Source organism: Tursiops truncatus, chromosome 7 (genome assembly GCF_011762595.2).
Source record: "Tursiops truncatus isolate mTurTru1 chromosome 7, mTurTru1.mat.Y, whole genome shotgun sequence".
NCBI lineage: Eukaryota > Metazoa > Chordata > Mammalia > Artiodactyla > Delphinidae > Tursiops > Tursiops truncatus.
This window is the reverse complement of record NC_047040.1, coordinates 100,276,806-100,300,976: the sequence shown is the minus strand read 5'-3', so window position 1 is coordinate 100,300,976 and position 24,171 is coordinate 100,276,806.

The window sequence follows — 24,171 nt, the reverse complement described above, 5'->3', positions numbered from 1 at the left end:
GGTATAAATTCTTTGCAAATGTAATTTTCCAGTTTGTTGATTATCTTTTACATAGGTTTATAATACCTTTGAAGTACAGACTTATTAAATATTTTTCAGTCAAATCTGTTGGGTTTTCAACTTTGTGACTTCTTCCATTACTTTTATACTGTAATTCTTCTAGAATATGTTTTAGAATAATATATAAAGACAACATTTATTATTTTTTAAAATAATTGGCTTAATAATTATAACTGTATTTTTTAAAAAATCGTCTCCTTCCCTGACAATTTTTATGGTACTTCATTTAAAATACATCATTGCATTTGATATATACTTAGGTTTTTCTAAGGCTATTTATTTTAGTTCATGGGTCTGTTTCTTTGTTCTGTGCCATCATTTTACCATGCTTAAAATTATTACAGCTTTATATCATGTTTTCATATCATTTGTATCTTCAACTGAGTCCACAAGTCTCATCATATCAACTTTGCTTTAAAAATAGTATTTAGTTCTAATGTCTTAATCTTCAATATAAACATGAGTCTTTTGTGTTTCTTTGTAGTATTTTTTTGACATTAGTTTAAAAGTATAAATGGACTTTTGAAGATTTGTGACAATTACAACATTGTTCTTCTGCTCAAGAAGACTGGTATGGCTTTCCATTTATTTGTTTCCTGTTTGGCTCTTGTTACATATGTGTAATTAATATTTCCCCCTCACAATTACCTTGGTAAGCAGTTTCAATTAAAGTTAGGATATTCCAATTTAAAAATCATGTTGAGAATTTTTTGTTAGATCTTCAAATTAGTTACTGCTATATATATATATATATATATACATATATATATACATATATATACATATAAATGATCAACTTTTGTGTATTTATCTTAAATAGTTGACTTTGTTGACATATTTTATTAATTGTAATCATTCTTATGATGACAATATTGGATTGCTTATGTCTAAGAGCAAACATTTCTTTGTCTTTTTCAAAAAATTATACCAGGTATTTCTTTTTCATGTTTTAATTCAATGACTATCATTTCAGTATCAACTATTTGATAACTACGAATTATCTATTGGTATGGTATTTGATAAAAAGCTATTCCAGATTCCTTGGCCACTGCTCTATTAATTATAATCTTATGAACATAGTTCATTTTTTTCTCCATGATTCAAGGTCTTCATTCAAAGATTCCATTTTTGCTGTCAGGGTGTGAATAGCTGATTGATCCTTCCAGAATGGACCCCATATTCTTTTACTTTTCAAATTATTTTATCTACTATTAATTGTGTATCCCTCATAGTTTGTTCTACACTTTTAAAGAGAAGTTTTTCTGCTGTAGGCCTAAAAGTTGCCCTGTTCCATTTCACAAAAATTCTGTGACAGCAATTCTACTACTGACTCAAAAGGAGAAAAAATAATTGAATGAAGGAAAGAAGCCAGAGAAAGCAGGAGAGGAGACTCTGAAGGCAGCAGGAAGCTAGCAATGGTAAGAAAGGGCTGGAGAACAATATTCAGAAGCGTGGTAGGTGAAGTTATTTCTATCATGTTCAGTCCTCTCAGTCACAGTAAGGAAACACAGGTTTAGTGAGGCCTAAAATTATCCATGTAGCTTGTGTCTTAAACAAGCTCTACCAATGGGATGCAAACAGAAAATAAAGTAATTTTTGCTGCCCACTCTTTTGCTTTTAAACAGCTCAATGGGGCTAGTGTTTCCCCTGCCCCATTAGATGACCCTTCAGGAATCTTGTGAGTTTTTTTGGTGACTTTCAGGGAATACAAAATCCTAAGATCACTTTAAATCATAAAACACAATTTCAAATTAGAATATCTCATTCCATTTAATCGTTAACACTTTCCTCCCCAGATAGGGCCTTAGGCAGGTGGGAATAAACATCCAGAGAAGGACAGCCAGCATCTCATTTTTATAGCTCAAGTCCTCCCTTACTTTTGACTTGTTAGATTTGCACTTCCTGTGACTGGGAGATCTTTAAAGCTGACTCTTCCTCGTTTGGGTGCTTTTGAGACTGGAATGTGGGTACTCTGATATCTCCTCCACCCCAACTTCTAATGATCTCTCCTGGAGACTTTTATAGCAGCAGAGCCTTGTCTCTTGTTTGTCACATGGCTTGCAAAGACTTCTGCAATGGCTAAGAATTCAGTGTTCTACCTCTTCTTACCTTTCCTTAGGTAGCTGCCCTGGGTAAGTCCTAAAATGATCTTTTGGTGGCTTTTTTTTGGGGGGGGGTGTTGGAATTCAAATCCACTCTTATCTCTCAATTACAGAGTGGAATTATAATTTATAAAACTTACTGACTAGTCTTTTTAAGGATCTTCTTACCAGGTTTGAGAGAAGGGACCCATGTTTCCCAAAGTTCTGCCTTATGGAGCCACAGGACTCACAACAGAGAGTTCTTCAGACAAATCCATCCAACCCTATAGTACCAATCTGCTCTTTTCCTCATCCTTTAATACCCTCAATGGGAATAAGGAATGGGGGGGGGTGTTCAGAGTCGTCAAAATTGGATGGTCTGTTTCACAATTTACTTTGATATTTAATGTCTGCCACATTAGAATCTCAGCAGGAATTTTCAGTTTAACATTCTACTAACCACATCTTAACAGGGGTGAAGACAGGTCTTGAACTCAAGTTTTACTACCTCCAAATAATTTGTTTTTTGCCCTAAATCATACTTATGAGTTTAAAACTCTCTTCCATGTGGTAGAGATTTCCGTAAATGTTTCTTTCTTCATATATTTATGGTTGTGTTCGCAGTAGTTATAGAAAATGTGATGCTACAATATATTTTCTACTATAGATATAATAGTTTTGAGTCACGTCTCTACTCCTAACACTTTCAAGAAAATACATCAAGTTCCATGCTAGACTATGACTGAATTCAAAATGGAAGCAAAGGCAATTGTATTACCATGTCTTGGGAGAGATTAATTTTCTTTTTGCCAATTGTAAAAAGAGAAAAAGGAAAGAAACCTCATTTGAAGCTAGCAAATCAATATGTATGAAAATAGGTCAGACTCTGGAGGATAAAACTTTTATTTCATATAAGTTAAAAAATACATTCTCTTATTTATTTAAAGTTGGCAGTCATTTTTAAAAACTTATAATATTTGCTTCAGGATTAGAATTAAAATTACAGAATATTTTCCCTCAAGACATTCTTCTTAGAAATTAAACTGCATGAACAAAGAGATTTCATTTCTCATCGTATTTGTATTTCACTGAAATTCAATTGTCATTTCTTTCTCCCTCTTTGTGGAATGTCTACAAAGTCTCTGTTAGTCCATTTTTTTTTCTCTCAACTGCATTGATTTTCACACGAGCCATATTTTTCTTTTTTAATAAATTTCTCTCCACAGCTCTAACAGAGAGATCAATGATTTCCTTCTTGAGAAACCAATGGTACGGATGGTTGAAAACTTAAATTTTTTTTTCATTGACAGGTATCTTTGGCCTGGCACTGAATATGCTTTTGATAAAAATTTCCTTTAGGATCTGAAAGTGGAGAAATGAGGCTTAAGTAAAATAAGGCCTGAAACCTTGGGGAGCCAGTGACCTTGCACAAGGTAGAGAGGGTTGCTGAATCTCTGAAACTTAGTTCAAAATAGACACATCTCAGAGCCACTATCTCAAGGCCAGGCCACTGATGCATTTTCAACGGCTCAGGCTAAAGCAGCCCCTGCATCCCATAAACATGCAAATAATTCATTTGACTTGGGAATCTTGAGCAAATTTTGGCCTTGATGAAATTCCAGTATGTTTGAAACAAATATTGGGCACTTTGACTCTGAGCAAAAGCTTTGATTTAAATTCTTCTTTTCTTGACTGAGGTTTTATTATTTATTTTCTGCTACTCCTCCCTATGAATGTTGATTCCTACTTCCTAAGAAAGTAAGGCCAAGTCCATGTAATATAAGAAAGGGAGGCCTGTGTTAAGGGTGTCAGGCTTTGTGTGTCTGCAGTTACTTTGGCCTTAGAGAGAGTTAACTTTCTGGATGCTCTGGATGGACCAAAGCACATTAAAATTGAATTACATTAAAACTACCATAACATAACTCAATTTTAATGTGCTTTGGTTTGTCCAGACTCTCCAGAAAATTAACTCCCTCTAAGGCCAAAATAATTACAGACGCACAAAGCACAGCCACGATGGAAAACAGTATGGAGGTGCTACAAAAAACTAAAAATAGAGTTGCCATATGATCCAGCAATCCCACTCCTGGGTGTATACCCAGACAAAACCATAATTCAAAAAGATACATGCATCCTTATGTTCATAGCATCATTATTTACAATAGCCAAGACATGGCAGCAACCTAAATGTCCATTGACAGATGAATGGATTAAGAAGATGTGGTACATATATACAATGGAATATTACTCAGCCATCAAAAAGAATGAAATAATGCCACCTGCAGGAACATGGATGGACCTAGAGATTATCATACTAAGTGAAGTAAGTCAGAAAGGGAAACACAAATACCTTATGATATCACTTATATGTAGAATCTAAAATAAGATACAAATCAACATATCTACATAACAAAAACAGACTCAAAATATAGAGGACAGACTTGTGGTTGCCAAGAGGGGGTAGGGGAGGAAAGGATTGGCAGTTTTGGATTAACAGAGGCAAACTATTATATATAGGATGGATAAACAACAAAGTCCTACTGTATAGCACAGGGAACTATATTCAATATCCTCTGACAAACCGTAATGGAAAAGAATATGAAAAAGTATATATATATATAATTGAGTCACTTTGCTGTACAGAATAAATTAATACAACATAGTAAATAAACTACACTTCAATGAAATGAAAAAAATGTTTAAGTTACCATAACTAAAGTAAAAATATACTGCACAGATTTGGGTAAGTAGTTTAATAAGTGTAGATATATGTATACATCCCTGAAACAGCCACCCCAATCAAGATTGTGACCATTTCCATCACTCCTAAGTTTCCCTCATGCCCCTTTGTAACCTTTCCCTCTCACCTTCCCCCTCCCCATGTCCCCAGACAACTACTGATGGACTTTCTCTCACTGTAGATTAGTTTGCATTTTCTAGAGTTTTATTTAAATGTTATCATATGGTAAGTATTGTATTTTTGTCTGATGACTTTAACTCAACACTCTTATTTTAAGAATCTTCCATATTGTCAAGTTTATCAATATTTCATCCCTCTATATTGCTGAGTGATACCCCATTCTATGGATATGCCACAGTCTATTCATCCATTAATCTGTTCGTGGACATTTTGCTTTTTTCTAGTTTGGGGCTATTACAAATAAAGCTTGCCCTGTTTGTTTTCTGTTAAAGATCACTATCTTGACAATTGCTGTTTCATGTATTTTGTTTGTTTTGCGGTTGCTTCACGTGTGTGGGACAGAGGGGATGTGTGGTAAATTCAGTCTCTGTAACTCTATGGTGGACGGAAATGAAACTTCCACATAGAATTTCTAAACTATTATTGAATTCATTTTTTTAATGGTCAGTAATGGTCAAAAATTCCTATTATTAAATTTCAATGATTCATATGTAATGTGACTGAAACAATATGTTTATCAAACTGTTTTGTTTTCCTCTGGACACAAGAAGGTTCCAATTCCCAAACTCCTTTGCATAGAGGTGACACATGAGACTTGTTTTCGTGAGTGAACTGAGTAGAAGAAATGGAATCTATTTTCAGGTCTGGCTTCTAATTATATTCCACAATACACTGCTTTATCTCTCACACACTACATGCAGCTCAAAGCAGAGACTTCTGAGATTGTTAAGACTCATAACAGGAGGAGCCCAGGTTTGAGCCCCTGCACGGTAAAAGCTCACTCAGGGAAAACTCCCAGATGGGAATATCACCACTGGGCTATGAGTGAATGAGATAGAGACACATATTGTAATAAGGCTAGGCTTTGTTACTGATGCATAACACAACCTACTCTTACTAATACATGTGGGTATATGGTTGGATACTCACTGTTATAAAACTATCATTCTCAATAAGAGTGGGAGTGAATTTGCCCCCCAGTGAGCAGTGCTAACAGCAAAAGACATTTTTGATTGTCACAATAGGGGAGTGGTGTTCCTGGTATCTAGTGGGTAGAGTCCAGGGATGCTGCTAAACACCCTACAGTGGACCAGACAGCCTCCCACAACAAAGAATTATTAGACCCAAAATGTTCAATCATGCCAAGATTGAGAAATCCTGATATATAAATACTCATATGTACATTAAATAACACTATATTGTCATATGTTTCTCAAAGTGACAAACTATTCTGAACATAGTTGAGAGCCTGTAAGTGCATAAAAATGGATCCTGTGCTACTGAAATATTCCAGGGAAATGAGATATTTCCATGCATGCACACATGTATCTATGGATGACATTCATAATTGTATATTTGCATATATATTGAATCAGCTTTTAAAAAAATGTACCATGTGCTATATGTTTGGGGGAAAGCAGGAGCTGAGTAAAAGAAAATAACAGACTGGGATATCAAAGGGCTTACAATACTCCATGGGAGAAGATAAATATTGTTTATAAAGAATTACAGTATGAAATAATTTATGCTAGGTACATTTAGAAAGCTATACACAAGTTCAAAGCATACATAGATTTTGTAGAAAATTACTCTGGTTGAAGAATTCAGAAAAGTCCTTAAAAAATGACTTTTTAAGAGTGAGCCTTAAAAAATGGGTCCAATTTAGAAACAAGGAGCTACTAGGAACAACATGACAAATGGAGGCATGAGCATGGGCAGCCTGAGTGGAAATGCTCAAGTCCTATAAAGAGATGTGCAAGGTTCAATTTGGCCAGACCTTGGGCCATGTGTTGGGAAGGGCTATAAAATACAGTTTCAGTGGCAGGATGGAACTAACTTTGCTACAGAGGTAAGCTAAGAATATATGCTTAATCGTGCAGTCAAGGAAAGTTATGGAAGGTTTGTGAGAAGAAAGTACAGCATACTTTACCTTCTATACTCTTATTCAAATAACATTCCTTAATTGGAACAAGTTGAGGCTGAAAGTGAAGGAATTATCTTAAATTGCATAGCTGAGAAGAGACATAGAACTGAAGTCTCAGAGTAATGGTAAAAGTGGAGAGGAAGGTATCCGTTTCAGAGATAATTTAGAGGCAGAGGGCCCTGGAGGTGGCAATTGATTGCATTTAAATACAATGCATGAAGAGCCAAAACATCACAGATGATGTCAACAATCGCCCAAGGGGTCTGAAAGTGACAGCAATTGAGATTTAATGAAAGATGATAGTATTAGTTAAGAAAGTACTGAGTTTGATGTGGTGAGGACATATTCAGGAGGTCATACTCATTAGGTATTTGAAAATGTAGGACAGAAATTTTAGGGATCATTAGACAAGTTTTGGTGGAATTTGTGTGCCTCAATGAACTAACTCAAGACCAGTCTTAAAGGAATTGATGCCACCAATGTTTAAGGGAAAAGGCGGGGAACCCAGAAAGTTAGGCATGCAAAGAATTGTCAGAGAGAAAGGAAAAACAAGTAAGAAACAGTAATAAAAGTCAAAGTCAAATCCCAAAGGAGCGTGTACTTACACAAGCATCTTGAATTCTTTAGGAAGTTGTAAAGGGAAGCAGCCAAGAAAATATCAATGAAATTAGCGTGCTCCAACAGTCTAGAAAATCACTGAGCATAGAAGAAAAAAGAAATGAGAGATGCTGCTAGAAATCAGAGTCTGGAGAGATATAGACATTGAATACGTAGGTACAGAAAAAAATCATCCAGAGACTGTGTACATGGCAGAAAAGATTGGAGAGTAGAGGAAGGTGAAAATATAGGAAGACATGCAATATCTTGAATATTATATGTCCTGCTTGATTTGGAGTCCCAGAAACACCAAACCTTTAGGCAGTTCCTCCATGTCCTTTGTGTGGCTTCTGAAGCCTGGTGTTCCTTTGCTCAAGCTGACCCCTTCTACTAGAATGCCTTTCTCCCACCTCCCTTGACTCGTCTTAACATTATTGTTTTATTCCTCCTAGGGAAGTCTTCCATAAATGCTTTTCTTCAGCTGAGTTAACCATTTCTTCACAGTGTTCCAGAATAATTTATTTTCTGTGTGGGTCTCTGTGCCTCTTTTGCACAGCTGCAACTGCCCCTCAGTAGCTGTGGTCTCCATGGGAGCACCAGAGAAAACTAAAGAAGACAGAGGCTGGGAAAGGTGTGTATCTTCATGCAGAAGAATGAAATTGGAGCCTTATCTCACACCAAATACAAAAAAAAAAAAAAACTCTAAATGGATTAAAGTCTTAAAGACCAGAAAAAGTGAAACTACTAGAAAAAAAGAAAAAGAAAAAAATTTTCTTGACATTGGTTTGGGCAATGATTTTTCAGATATGACACCAAAAGTAGAGGCAACAAAAGCAAAAATAGGCGAGCGGGATTGTTTCAAACTAAAAATCATCTGCACAGCAAAAGAAACAATCAGCAGAATAGAAGAGCCACTTACAGAGTAGGAGGAAATATTTTCAAACCATATATTTGATAAGGGGTTAATATTTATAATATAAGGAACTCAGACAACTCAATAACAAAAACCAAATAACCAACCCTATTAAAAAATGAACAAAAGAACTGAATAGACATTTTTCAAAAGAAGACTTACAAAAAAACAACAGATATATGAAAATGTGCTCAACATCACTAATTATCAGGGAAATGCGAATCAAAACCACAGTGAGACATCACCTTATCTCAGTCAGAATGGCTGTTTTCAGAACCACAAAAAATAACAGGTGTTGGCAAGGCTATGAAGAAAAATGAACTCTTGTGCACTGTTGATGAGAATGTAAATTGGTACAGCCATTATAGAAAACAGTATGGAGGTGCCTCAAAAAATTAAAAATAGAATGGCCATATGGACCCAGCAATCTAGCTTCTGGGTATGTACGCAAAGGAAATGAAATCAGTATCGCAAAGAGACATCTGTACTCTAATGTTCATTGCAGCATTATTCTCAGAAGGCAAGAAATGGAAACAACCTAAATGTCTGTCAGCGGATGAATGGTTAAAGAAAGTGTGATATACACAATGGAATATTATTCAGCATTAAAAAAGGACATTTTGATATTATAACAGTATGGATAAACCTGGAAGGCAATATTTTAAGTGAAATAAGCCAGACACAGAAAGACATGCCCTCACTGACATGTGGGATCTAAAAGTATTTGAACTCACAGAAGCAGAGTAGAATACTGGGTTCCAAGGGTTGGTCAGTGGGGAAAATGGGGAGTTGTTGGTCAAAAATTTTTGTCAAAGGGTTTCATGTTGGTAAAAGTTTCTGTTATTCAAGATAAATAAAATCTAGAAATCTAATGTACAGCATGGTGACTCTAGTTAACTAGTCTGTATTGTGTACTTGAAGTTTGCTAAGAATTTAGATCTTAAGTGTTTTCACCCACCCACCCCCCACACACAAATAACTACGTGGAAGTAATAGGTATGTTGATTAGCTTGATTGTCATGATAATTTCACAATGTATACATATATCAAAACATCAAATGGTATACTTTAAATGTATATAATTTTATTTTTCAATTATACCTCAAACAAAAAATTGAATAGTGAATTACTGCATACCCTCAGCCTATTCCCCTTAATGTTAGCATCTTATGTAACCACAGGAAAATGATCAAAACCAGGACATTAACATTGGTCCAATACTACTAAAATTACTATATATATTTTTAATAATAGAATTTAAGACTTTTTAATGTAATTATCAATCATTTGGATTTGCTTTTTGTGAAGTCTGCTCAGGTCATGAGCTAATTTTTTTATTGGGTTGTCAAATTTTTCTTCTAGTTAAACTTGTAGTTTCCTAATAATTCTCATCAATAAGAATTGCCAAAATATTCACATATTAATTCATTATAAACTCCAACAAACCCATACATGTTAACACAGTTAATATGTTGAATGAAAAATACCTATATTTTCAAAAACAAAAATCAATGTAAAGAATAACGTTGTACATTTTCCAAGTCGCTGGTATCTGACTTAATAGAAGATAATTAAATTCACATACCTGCTTCTTCATTCAGTTTGTTATGATGCTATTTTTATTTCCCTGTGTTCAGTAGTGATGGTATACCAAAGTTTATTCAGCCATTACCTGATTGATGGGCATTCAGTTTGTTTCATGGTCTTTTTGCTTTTTTATTTTGCCATCATAAATAATGCTTCAATAAACATCCCTGTACACTAAAAAAAGGACATATTATTTACTTCACAATGCTACTTGTCATCATTAAAACACATGCTGCAATGACTGAAGCCCAGCTCAAATAGTACACTTTCAGACAGCTTTATACATATTACATCTTTCCTAGTTCTACCATCTCCATAACAAGCTACTTCATCAAATAATAAGCTGGGGACAATGAAGGAGAAGGAGAAAACAAATCTAATCACTTCAATTACAGAGACACTCATCCCATGGCTTGTCATCTCATGATCTTATTTTCCTCTTCTTGCCTCTGGGCATCATATAACATAGGCTACTGACATTATTATGGGGAACATCTCAAGTTTCCTAGGCATTTTTGCACTGAGGATATTGCTTCCTTAATATTCCACAGTGGATGAACCCTGACAGTGTTTAAATCCTAAAAATTTATTCTGTCTAACAATATACCCATCATAAAAAGGAGCCTAGAGAGTGAAAATGCAGGATAAAAGAAGGCAACAAAAGTACTATCTGGGGAATAAAAAGGAAGAGGAATACGGACCTGTCCCATTAAACATGGGTTCCCAGTATGCATACCCCACATCCATTCAGCAATGTATTATAATCTATTCTTCATGGTCTGTGTTTCCCAATTAGACTGTGGCTTTCTTTAGGTCAGGCAGCACCTATTATCTTTCCTTGTGTCCCAAGGACCTAGTACGGAGCCAGATCCAATATCGATGTCTTGGTGTAGAGTGATAGTTTGGAAGAAAATAAGCAAATTGCACTAATTCATCCATTGAACACATTTTTATTGCACCTCAGACATTGTTTCAAAAGTTTAGGATACATCAAAGAAACAATTCCTGTCCTGTGAGATTTATATTCTATCAGGGAACAGATAGATAATAATTCATAAATATAAATGATATAGTATGGTTAGAAAATGATTATTGTGAAAAAAGAAAATGTAGAGCAATATTAAGGGAATTGACAATGGGCTGGGGGCTGTAACAGATTGCATGGCTAAAAAGGGTGTTCAGGGTAGACCTTATAGTAGAGGTGAGATTTAATCAACATCGGAAGAAAGGGAGGGAGTGAGGCTCTATGATGGGCATGGCTTGCTGTACTCACAAAGGAACAGGAGGGCTGGTGTTCTTGGGGTAGAGAGAGCAAGGGGGAGAGCAGCTGGGAAGATCAAAGAAGTGGGTCACGTAGGGGATCCTCAGTGACTGGGGTGGGTTTTGAATCAAAGTGTCAAGGGAGCAGTGAACAGAGAACTAACATTATACATTTTAAAAGGGATCTAACTCATATTTTAAAGGTTATCCCTCTGAACTCTGTGGAGAGGAGGAGCAAGGAAAGAAGCAGAGATTGCAGATAGAAGGCTCTTGTAGTCATTCAGGTGAGCAGTATGGTGGCTCAGACAAGTAGGTTGCTTGAAGATGGTGAGAAGGGTTCAAATGCTAGATGGGTTTTGAGAGTAGAGCCAATCCTACAGAGATTCTGTGCTTGACCGAAAGTTAGTGAGGTCCTTGAACCTTCTTCCAGGCACATGTGTGTACATTCTTGTAAAATCCATTTTTAGCAAGAACCCTACTAAGTCTGTTTAGCAGAATTCCCCACCCTTGGTACCCGGTCACCCTCAATATCTGATCATTATTCCTCACCTCCACCCTTGGTATCAGATCATCCTGGCCTGTCTTCAGCAGGAATCCTGTTAGACTGGTTCAGAAAGAATTCCCGCCCCCTACCCTTGATGACTCTTCTTAGTAATTTTACAGCCACCAACTTTCCTGACCCTTGGTTATCAGTTCCCACTTGCCCCTGTTGTATTTGGAATGAAGCCCATTTCGATACTGGGGTCTCTTTTGCCCTATTTCAATAGGCCTGAATACAATTTGCCTTCACAACTTTAACCTCTTTCTGACTCTAGTTTTCATTAACATTCCCAGTGGATTGGATCTGGAATGTGAGAGGAAGAAAAGTTCAAGTTTTCTGGATGGAGCAAAAGAAGAGGCGGAGTAGCCGTGAACTGAAAAGCAGAAGCTTCAGGTGGAGCAGGTATAAGTTTGAGATAGCTAAAGCACATATTTTTGTTGGTGGAGGTGGTGGATTTTAAGCTCTTCTCATCCCCTTGCTTTTCCAGTCGCTACCCAGCAGACTGCTCCATCTGTCATTGCTCTTTATCTGTTGTCCAAACAAAATGTGTTTTTAGATTTGAGGCTTTAAAAATATGTCTGGGAGGGAAATAATCAGCCCACTCTGACTGTAATTAGGAATGTCATCTGGAGAGTCACATCCTGCTACATTTTAAATTCAGGTGTATTTTAACTGGCCATCACTATTAACTGTACCATGAAAATAGTTATAAACATTAAGATTAATGAATGGTTATCACTAATGGACAAGATTCCATGATATCTGTTTATGAAAGATATCAGCAACCACATACAATTATAGCACTTTTTATTTTTTTTCAATATGAACAAGTAGGGACTCTTTAAGGCAGAATAATTATTACTTCCTTTTTTTTTCTGACAGTGATTTTAGTACTACATAGATGAGAATATTACTAAATAGAACCAATCCTATGATACACTATAAATCAGTTATCAAATATGAAATCTGGGTTTTCTAAGAGTTTATATCTCTTATTACTAAGCCACTTCATGAATGTGCCAAATAAAAGGAAAATAAACTGCCTGATACTGAGAAACTCATATAATGTAAGGGCAATGGGGAAAAAGTTCACCTGATTATTTGACTGGTTTCTGAAATCTAGAGTATCAAGGTAGACTATCCAATAAGTCACTGGAATGAAATGAGATGAGTCTAGGAAGTATGCTTTTTAAATTTGTTGCTTGTAAGTAGGAGCAGTCTGTTGAAGATTTAAGCAGGAGGTAAACCGTTGGAAAGTGACTTGTAGTAGAGCTTTGCTTGACATGAAAGAAAAAAAATGTATTAAGTGCACAAAATGAATCAAGGCCTCTTTGGAAGTCATCTGGTACCACCCTCTTGTTTTACAGTTGAGGAAACTAAGATCCTAAGAAACAGAGTCCTTCAGCTAGTGGGGTAGAAATTGAGGTCAGCTGAAGCTAACCTCTAACTAGTATTGTCTTGTGGCATTAAGGACTGAATAACCATGAGGTCACTGTCACAGAAAGGTCCAGAAAAACATGAAGAACAGTCACTTTGTGCAGAATTTAGTATGCGGGTTATGCTAGGCACTGAACTATAAATAATTAAGCAGCAGGTGTGCAAAACCTTCTCTTCCTTTCAAGGAGGACACCCACAGGAAACATAGAAGGTGACTTAGTCAAATCCCCTTATAAACCTGCTAATGGTAAATGTCCTGGCAAAGAAACTAACATTTCTTTTGGGAGAGTCCTTACCGTGGAACATTTTTATCAGAATGATTCTGGTTGTCTAGCATTGTTCATGATAAACATGTTTGGGATTAATTTATTTATGGGTCATAGTTCCCTGGAAAAGGACACAAAAACTAGTAACAGCACAAAATGGAAATGTTTCGTGATCAAAATGACTCACTTCTCTGTGAAATACAGCTGGGGATATTACTTAGAGACTTACTTAGAGAACTCATATGTTAACCTGGGCTGACTGTATTCAATGCAATATGAAAGGACCTGGGAGACACAGAGAGGCCCAGTCCTCTCTGCATTGTCTGTGTCTCATGATTACTCATAAGCTTGAAAGTTTTACTAAAGATTGGTAATAGATCAGTTCTCTAACTTTTGGGAGTCTGACTTGACAATTCATTATTTTGTGTTATGGGCTTTCATTAATGATGTGGAGGAAATATATACCAACAATGAAAAGAAAGTAGAAAACAGTTGAAGAATGAATGGTATAAGAACTGGACTTGAATTTACATATTTTTAATTGAAGTACAGTTGGTTTACAATATTATATTAGTTTCAGGCATACAACATAGTGATTTAATATTTTTATTAAAAAATACTCAATTTAAAATTATTGTAATGTATTGGCTATATTTCCTGTGCTGTACAATATATCCTTGTAGCTCATTTATTTTACACATAGCAGTTTGTACCTCTTAATTCCCTCACTGTCTTGCTCCTCCCCCATCCCTCTCCCCAATAGTTTGTTCTTTTAATCTGTGAGTCTGTTTCTTTCTTGTTATATTCATTTGTTTGTTTTATTTTTTAGATTCCACATATAAGTGATATCATACAGTATTTGCCTTTCTTGGTCTGACTTACTTTACTAAGGATAATACCCTCTAAGTCCATCCATGGGCATGCAAAGGAACAACAACAGCCAAAGGATTTAGCTAACCAGTAAAAAAGCTGGAACACTTAAACTATCTGATTTCAAAATGTACTATAGGGAAGTTTGCATAGGTTAGTGAAACAGAAGAGAATCCAGAAATAGACCCACATATACATTGTCAACTTATTTTCATCAAAAGTGTCAAGGTATTTCAATGGGGAAGACAATATATAGTCTTTACAGCAAAAGATACTGAACAACAGGACATCATTTGGCACACATGGGTCCTGATCCTTGCCTCACACCATGTAACAAGATTAACTCAAAAGGCAGAATTTAGACATAAATATGAAGGTTAAAGTTATACAAATTTCTTGAAGAAAAAATAGGAGAAAATTTTGCAACTTAAGGTTGATAAAGACTTTATAGATAAGATGAAAAAAGTATGAATGCATAAAAGAAAAAAGATGCTTTTCTAAATTAAAATTTTATGATGTTCAAAAATATTGTTAAGAAAATATAAATGCAAGCCACAGAGTGGAAAAGCATTTATGATGTATATATCTGAAAAGGGATTTTTATTTAGGATATATAAAGAACACTTATAATTCCCTAATATGGAAGAAATACCCCCCAGTATTGGCAAAAACATTTGAACACTTCATCTAGAATATAAAAAAATTACCTATAAGCACATGAAAAAAATGCTCAATGTGATTAGTTGCTTCAAAAGGCAGTATTAAACCACAATGAGATACCACTATACAGCCACTAGAATGGTCACAATAAAAAATACTTACAATATCAAGTGTTAGTAAGGATTGGCATAGCTGTAACACTCATATAATATTACTAGTGGGAATATAAAGTTGTATAACCTCTTTGAAAAAGTTTTTGACTGCTTTTTAAAATGTTACCCTTAAAAATGATCCATAAAATTCACTCTTATCTATTTATCCAAGAGAAATATAAAAACTATCTTTGGGCAAACTCTGTTTATACACAAATGTTTGTAACATTTTTATTCATAATAGCCAAAACTATCAGTAAGTCAATGTAACAATTTTATTCATAATAGCCAAAACTATCAATAAGTCAATGAATAAACAAATTGATTTATGTGTATACAATTGATTGCTACTCAACAGCAAAAAGGGAGGAACTCCTGATACTCATAAAATAAATGAATTTCAAGAAAATATTGTGCTGCAAGAAATTAACTATGCACAAAAACTTGTATTATAAATGATTCAACCATGTATGTAAATATAGACTCGAATACCATTAGATTGATTTTATACCCCTAGATTGATTAAAACACAAAACTCAGTAACAACAAAAAAATCAAGAATCCTGACTATACTGATTGTTGGCAAATGTATGGAAATAGATACACTTTTATACTTCTGGTAGATGTGTGAATGAATCATCTTTAGAAAGCACTAACTCATAAAGCTGGACATATATGTTATATTATATAACACAACTATTCCATTGTTCTGTGTATGTCTGTTCACTAGAAAAACTCTTACTGGTTTACCAGGAGAACCTGCAAATGAATGTATAGTGTGTCTTTTTCACATTAGCAAAAGTAAACAAACAAAACCCTGGACAAAATCCAAATTTTCAGAAAAATGGGATATGTAAATTTTGGGAGATTTAAACAGTGAGATATTATAGAACAGGCAAAATCAATGAGCTACAGTTACATGCAACAGCACAAATAAATGTTGAGGACAAAATCCTTGATAACATATTTATAAAGCTAAAAAATAATATATCACACAAAAAGTCATGTATGAGGGAGTAACACTATAACATAAGACAAGATGAACATGAAAAATAAAGTTGAGGATATTGTTACCACTGATGGTGGATGAAATATTAAGTCAGAGAGAATACATAGAGCATCCAGCATCAATCATATTGGGGAATATATAACTTATGTTGAGTGGTTTGTTCACAGCTTTTCATTGTATAATTATTGACAAATTATACATTCACATTCATTAATAAACTTTTGAATATATCAAATATTACATAAGGAAGACATATTTCCTTTCCACTGAGAGCTTACAATTTAACAGAACACTTAGACATACCCACAAGTAATGAAGACCCAACATCATACAAATTTTAAGGTAAGGATATTTAAAAATAAAACAGCTGTATTATATTAATAATGTATGTGCATTCAAAATTCAAACAACAGAAAAATTCTAGTTTACTGATTTTAGTACTGTGTAATTAAACAGTACAGCATCTATGGCACTCTTTAAAACTGTGCTCTTCCTTAATTAATTTTTGGTGTCACTTAGACATGGTTAGAATGAACATAAAAACATATTTTAGCAGTCGGAAATTGCAGTTATCATATGACAGAAGAATGTCAATTTTAGCTGCAATTTTTCTTTCTTAGTGGTTATAAAATAATGGTGTCTCTGAAAATCAATGATGTCTTAGATTATAAGAAATAAGGTAATAACTAATTGTCAAGGTGTTGACAAGAGGAATTCTCATTACTTCTTAGTAAAATTCATGAGATAAAATTATAATGCTGAAGAGTAGCTAATAGACATGTATTTACAATGTAACACAGCAATTTCGGTTATATGAATTGGTGAATATTGGAAAACACAAATTGCCAGACTTCAATTAAGTAAGGTCCCTATTGAGTAATTTGCATTACAGTTTCACAAAGCAATTAAAGTTTTCTGCTCAGTAATTACCATACTAAGTAAGTTAAATTGATGGGTCAACCTGGGATTGTAGAGTATATGAATGAAGAATGATGCAAATGTATTTATAAATGGCAGTAAGACAAATGGAAAGCCATAAGAAAAGGTTTTGATTTGCTACAAGCAGATGGGAAATGTACCAGAAACAGTTGTGGGCACAGTAGAAACCCTCCTGTATACAAACTACCTTTATCTAGCATTCAAGAAAAGCTTCATGAAGGGAAGAGGATTTTGTTTCTTTTTTTATATATATAAATTTATTTATTTTTATTTTTAGCTGCCTTGGGTCTTTGTTGCTGCATGCAGGCTTTCTCTAATTGTGGTGAGCGGGGTCTACTCTTTGCTGTGGTACACGGGCTTCTCATTGCAGTGGCTTCTCTTGTTGTAGAGCATGGGCTCTAGGAGTGCAGGCTTCAGTACTTGTGGCATGCAGGCTCAGTAGTTGTGGCGCATGGTCTTGGTAGTTGTGGTGCACAGGCTTAGTTGCTCCGCAGCATGTGGGATCTTCCCAGAGCAGGGCTCGAACCCGTGTCTTCTGCGTTAGCAGGCAGATTCTTAACCACTGCCCCACCAGGGAAGCCTAAGAATTTTGTTTCTTTATAGAGAGTAGAAGCTAATGATAAGTGTGTTTAAAATCAACAAAACTTTTCAGTGTGTCAGGAGAAAGGTAAAAGTCAATTCAGATAACCCTGTATGCCCTTTTCTGTCACCTATTTGTTTTTTTCTTTATCTTTTTTGTTTTGGTCTCTTCTTAATACCAAGATACATATCAACATTAAAATAATGAATCTGACTTTTAAACTCACTAAATATTTTGCAAATTCAAACTCCATATTCTGTGAACATGTAACAGTCTGTGTTCAAAACCTATTTTTGAAATATGTTTCTATTTATTTATAGTTAGTAGATTTCAGTTGTGCCAAGAAACTTTGAGAGATATTGATATGTGAAAAGAAAATATATGTCAAGAACTAGAAATAGCCCATCACAGTATTTTGTAAACTGGCTATTCAGGATGAGGTAAGGGGTGGAAGGGATGGCTGGAACAGATATGTATTCATACTCTTAAAAATATTTATTTTTCTATAATAATATTTTGAGATTTTATTAATTTTTAAAATAAATATAATCAGGATCACCTACATGATCACCTTATGACCCAATGCTGGCATATTCAATGCCTACTTTCAAATGCATTTATGGCAGAATGAGTGCCACTTAGTACTATTTTAATTGACTCAGACTACAAACAGACCAAACAATATCAGTACAAACAGAAGAGGACTTCGTAGGAAATATTATATTTGTTTCTAATGAAAATCAACCACCATGCAAAAGTTATGCATTCGTTCCAAAAGGGGAGAATAGAGGGATAATTGAGTAATTACATAGTAGTGGGTACAATACTCAAGACCAACTAAAAAATCCTACACTTTGTATATCAGAGTTATATTTTATATTGGGATAAACATTTACTGTAATCAAACATCTCCATGAACCACACTAAGTATTGATAACAAATTTTGTTTTTATAGTTTTGTAGTTTTCAATATTTTAAACTGTTTTCAGTTGTATAAAATCAATGAACATGAAGTTTTAAGCACAGTCAGCTAATGCTGCAGTAAAGAAAATTCAAGTAACTCCTAAAGGTCAGAGAGTGATTTATTTTTCTTCTTTTAAAGGGGATTTTTTTTTAATTTGAAAAAATCTGATTTTACTTTTTATTTTGAAACAATTTTTAACTTACAGAAAAATTGTAACAATAGTACAAAGAACACTTATAACAATTTACCCAGATTTTTAAAATGTTAACATTTGTCTAAATTTTAACATTTTATCTTTATTATGCTGTGTGTATGTGTGTGCAGGTGTGTAAAAAATAATTTTTTCCCACCAGAACCATTTGAGAGTAGGTTGCATTAATCATGTCCCTTTACCCTTTAAAACTTCAGTGGGAATATTCTTACATAACCAGAGTACAGTTATCAAATTCAGGAAATTCAACATTGATACAATACTTTTATCTAAACTACAGTCCACACTGCAATATTACTCATTGTCCCAATAATGTCCTTTATATTAGGTTTTTTATTCCCAGTCTAGGGTGACATATTACTTTTAGCTGTCACATCTCTCCAGATTTTTTTAAATATGGAGGATTCTTCAGCCTTTCTTTGTCTTTTATGACATTGATATTTCTCAAGAATACAGGAGATTATTTTATTGAATTCTTCCCAATTTGTGTTTCTCCAATGTTTCTCATAATTAGATTCAAATTATGCATTTTTGGCTAAAATACCACATTATGATGATGTACCCTTCTCAGGTGATTGTTGTTTATTGTTGACATATTTTGATTATTTAGTTAAGGAGTCGTTACCATATTAACTTTTTTTCCTTTTGAAATTAATACATAATTTGTAGGGAAATATTTTGAGATGCTGTAAATAACCTGTTTGTAATCAAACCTTTCCCCCTTAGAAGATGCTTGCCTGAATCACTTTTTTAATTATTATAGTTGCAAACTGTTGATTATCTAACTACATCATTTCTTCATTCTTTCTATATATTTTTCAGCCTTTTACTCTAAAGTAGATCTTTCTTTTCTCCCTTAGTCAACAACACCCATTTATTATCTCACAGTTCTCTAGCTTCGAAGTCTGGGCACAGAACATCTGGGTTCTCTGTTCATAGTCTCACAAAGTTAAAATCAAGGTGTCACCTGTGCTGTGGTTCCATCCAGAGCTTGAGGTGATCTTTCAAGCTCATTCACGTTGGCTGAATTCAGTTCCATGTAGTTTTTCTGTTTTGTTTTTTCTTTTTGTTTTTTATATGTATAAATAAATAAATATATATATATATTATTGGAGTATATTTGCTTTACAATATTGTGTTAGTTTATACTGTAGAGCAAAGTGAGTCAGCTATACATATACATATATCCTTGCCTTTTTGGATTTCCTTCTCATTTAGGTCACCACAGAGTAGTGAGTAGAGTTCCCTGTGCTATACAGTACGTTCTCATTAGTTATCTATTTTAGATTTATCCATTATTTAAGTGTGAGAAACACTGACCTAAAATACAAGAGCTACAGTTTCCCTCTTTCATAGCTTCTCACACCAGGCATGTAGATCACTTCTTAGCTAACACAGTAGTTGTAATGTATATTAATTCATGTTAATATATTTTTATTGTAATTATGCCTTTTTTACTGTTTTTTGATTTTGACACTCCAATTTTGTTTCCTAAAGACCTCATGGAAACTCTTATTAGTAGCTATAATAAATCTCTCTTTATTTGCACACATTCACAGCATTTAAAATGCTTTGGGAACTTTGGATTGGAGAGCAGGATGATGAGAAGACGTGAGCCAGGAAGCCTTTGGTGCAAATGCAGCTCTGCCTGCTATCAGCTGTATGAATTTGGAGCAGGAATTTCACTTCCATGGGATTCAGTTTCTCAAGTGTAAAAAGTTTGTAGGAGAATTTAGCTCAAAGTGTTGTTATGCAAGTTAACAATTCAGTTATGTGATGAAGCTGACTCAGAGTGGGCACTCAATACAGAGAGCTTTGTTGCCTTTCTCCCTAATATGTAGAGCCAGTTACAATTCACATGAGAAAATCAGTGCTGCTACATTAAACTCATATCTTCCTTTTGAACAAACAGCTATTATGAAGTTTGAGAAGGATACTAGATTCAATGATACTGTCTCCAAATTATATTTGCTGCTATTAAAAATATCATTGTAATATATTATATCAAAGGGTGAAGACTGCTCACCTTTACAAAACACTAAACCAAAAAGCCTCAGATGTGGAAGGAAAGAGCTGGTAAAGGGAGTAAGGTGGACAGTTTGGAAGAGAATGAAATAGTGTACATGGGGGAGAACCTCAAAAACAAATCATACTAGTTCAGTTACCTTTTGATGCCACCATGGGACAGGTAGTTTTCCAAGAACTGGGAATAGAGCATTGAACACAACAGGGGAAATGACAGTTTTTACTGAGCTGGCATACCACTTGGAGGAAAGTTGGGGAGGTAAGGTAGATGATAAGCAAGTAAATATACGTCTATTATATAAAGTGGGGGAGTGATAAGTGTTAAAGAGAAAAATATAGCAGGCTGTACATCTCTTGTTTTATAGAAGAGTGCTAGCCTTCTAATAGACACTTAGTAAATACTATCCCCTTTATGAATGATTAATGCCAAGAAGTGTGTAACTCTTGCTACACCTTGATCCTGAACTCGACGCTTTTGGTTTGGTGTGTTATTGTATGTGGAATTGTTTGTATTCTAATTTCTGCCAGTCATATTTACTGAGTGTCTATTATATGCCTGGCACTGTTCTAGACACAGAACAGTGTATAGTTCACTATGTAGTGCATACTCAAAGAAGGAAGACAGTTAACAACAAAATTATAAAGTAAATTGTATAGTATGTTATACATTGGTGAGTTCTATGTTGTGAAACAGGAGAGTCAGGTGTGTCAATAACAGCTTTAAGGTGTGGTCAAAGAAGTCTTTTTTGAGAAGTCAACATGTGAGTGAATACTTGAAGGAAATAAGGAGTGAGCCATGTATATATTTGGGGGGATCTTGGTGGAAAGCATGGCAAAGACAAAAGTCATGAGATGGCATGAGATGGGAGCTCAAAAAAAAAAAAAAAAGAGGAGCATTGGGGCTTAAGGGGATGGATGAACAGGAGACAATACCTGAGAGGTATAGTTTGAGAAATGAACTCTCTTGTTGGGGGCGAAGAAAAGACACATACACACACAAAATTTTAAAAGTAAGACTTTGCTGTTTATAAGACCTACTCTGAAAAGAGAAAGAAGAAAAACGTTCACCAACCAAAGCTTAGAGGTCATCACACTTCAATTTCTTAAAACTTCAAAATTATAGGCCTTACTTTACATAAATATATTTAAGATGCCCTTCAGGACTTGCACTGTGGTCGTCAGGAGAAGAGAAGGCCAAGGAATACATAATAATTAAGTAGGGAAAGTGAGACCTCCCAGTGCCCAGAAGAAAGTCATAAGGTGGCACACTTCAAATGAGCATTTGATGTGGTTAAATTGGAAAGAGGCTGCTGGTGTTTGCTCAGTAAAACACTTAGGATTTAAAAAGAGATTGGCGTACTTGTCTAGATCAGTAAAATATTGAAGATCTGTGTCAGGGGTCAACACACTTTCTCCATAAAGGACTAGGTAGTAAATATTTTAGGCCTTTTGGGCCATACGATCAATTACAACTATGAAACTCCATCACTGTAGCTGAAAGCAGCCATAGACCACAAGCAACCAAGTGAGCGTGACTAAGTTCCAATAACATTTTATTTAGAAAAAACAAGTGATGGGCTGCATTTGACCTACAGGCCATGGTTTGACAACCCCTGATCTATACTAAAGAGCTACAAAGTAATGACAGTGTTTGCAGAGAAGGGCAAAACAATAATGATCCTTTGATAGTTTGAGATTTTAAACTTTTATCCTAGGTGGACTATTGATAATTGCCATTTGATTTTCTCATCAGATCACATAGGACATTGGACGACATCTTAAGGACTTGGTTTTTACTCTAAACAGGACAGGGAGCCATGAGAGGACTTTACTCAGAGGTGGGCAGTGTTACTGAATTCCATTACTGCTTTACTCTGGCTGCTGAGGTGAGAATAGGTAGTATCGAAAAGGGTGGAAACAGGGACACCAGTTAAAAAGCTACTCAAGTAATCCAGGTGTTATGGGTTGAATTGTGTCTCCCAGAAAGCTATTGAAGTCATAATCCCCAGTACTTCAGAATGTGACCTCATTTGAAAATAGGTTTTACAGGGGTAACAAGTTATAATGAGGTCATTGGTGGGCTCCAATCCAATATGACCAGTGTCCTTTTAAAAAGGAGTAGTTTGGACACAGACATGCACACAGGGAGAATACCATGTGAGCATGAAGACAGAGATCGTGATGATGCATCTACTACCCAAAGAACACTTATAAACCTCCAAAATCTAGGAGAGAGACATGGAACAGGTTCTCCCTCACAACTTCCAGAAGGAACCAACCATTGATGTCAGATTGACAGCCTCTGGAATTGTGAGACAAGGAATTTCTGTTGTTTAAGCCACTCAGTGTGTAGCAGTCCTAGGAAACTATTATACCAGGTGAGAAAGGATGGTCACAGACAATGAAGGCAGCAGTGAACAGTTGTTGAGTTCTGGATGTATTATTAAAGGGGAATCAACGATAATTGCCATTTGGATGTGAAATGTGAGAGAAAACTTGAAGTCAAAGATGACTACAAATTCTTTGGGAGGATAGAATTGTAAGTAACCAAGTTGAAGAAGACTATAGAGGAGCTAGGTTTTAGTGGGGAGAATTTAAGAATTTTTGTTTTGGGGCATGTTGAGATTGAGATGCATGTCAGACAGTGAGAGATAAGGATTAATTTGATGGATCCCCTGCAGGATGGCCTCTGGGTCTCCCACATAGTTTTATGGAAACTGACTGTAATTGAGTGATTAAGGCAATTCATCCTTCAATAGATCAAGACTAGAAGCCACTGATTTGCCACAACAGGTAGCTTCAATCTCAAGGTCTTGGATACTTTGGTTATGCAGAGAAGGGGTTGGTGCTTCCCCATCCATGAGTGCTGAAATGGAACATCAGGAGTCAAGGCCATGTTCCTGCCATTTTACGTTGCTATAATCTTAAGGCTTTAACCTCAGCTTTCTGACTATGCCAGGAAGCTAACTGGTATTTTTGCTACCAATAAATGATGAAGTAGCAGAACAAGGTCAAGGTCCCTTGTGAAATTGCTGTTGGGTCCCAGCCCTTTATTCCAGAGGAAAGGTATTCTTTTCTAATGATGTAGTTTAACATTCCCCAGTCCAAGAGCTGAGGTCCATCTCTTAGAGTCTGATGTATGACCCTATGTGCCACTCTGGAATGAAATGGGCAG